Source organism: Nicotiana tomentosiformis, chromosome 7, assembly GCF_000390325.3.
Source record: "Nicotiana tomentosiformis chromosome 7, ASM39032v3, whole genome shotgun sequence".
Classification (NCBI taxonomy): domain Eukaryota; kingdom Viridiplantae; phylum Streptophyta; class Magnoliopsida; order Solanales; family Solanaceae; genus Nicotiana; species Nicotiana tomentosiformis.
The window spans coordinates 2,372,624-2,373,073 of NC_090818.1; positions in this window are offsets into that span (position 1 = coordinate 2,372,624).

The window sequence follows — 450 nt, forward strand, 5'->3', positions numbered from 1 at the left end:
CCAATTAGCTAATGATGGTCAATGATGTTTATCATAAACTGCAGTTCCTCTGGTGTTTGTCAATGATGCACTATGGGCAGACATCCTAGGAACTACTTTCAACAGGAAAACTTTGGTCCGTAATATTACTAACACTAATGCAAACAATGCTAGCCACTTGGACAGCCACTCTAACTTGCTACCCGTGTAATTATTTTTGTTAATTAAGTATCTGCTTTATCAAATAAAAAAGAAAAGAAATACTCCTTCATAAGATGTTAGTCACTTTTTGATTCTCAAAATTCAACCTAATAATATTTGAATGATACGAGTAGAATTACAATTTATAGCATATTTTGTGTAGTTCTGAATATTTATATTTCAATTTATAACTAAAGAACTTAATCTAATAATTTATAATAGCTTTTGTATAGTTTGTGAAAAATAATTACATTTTAAATTTAAATAAAA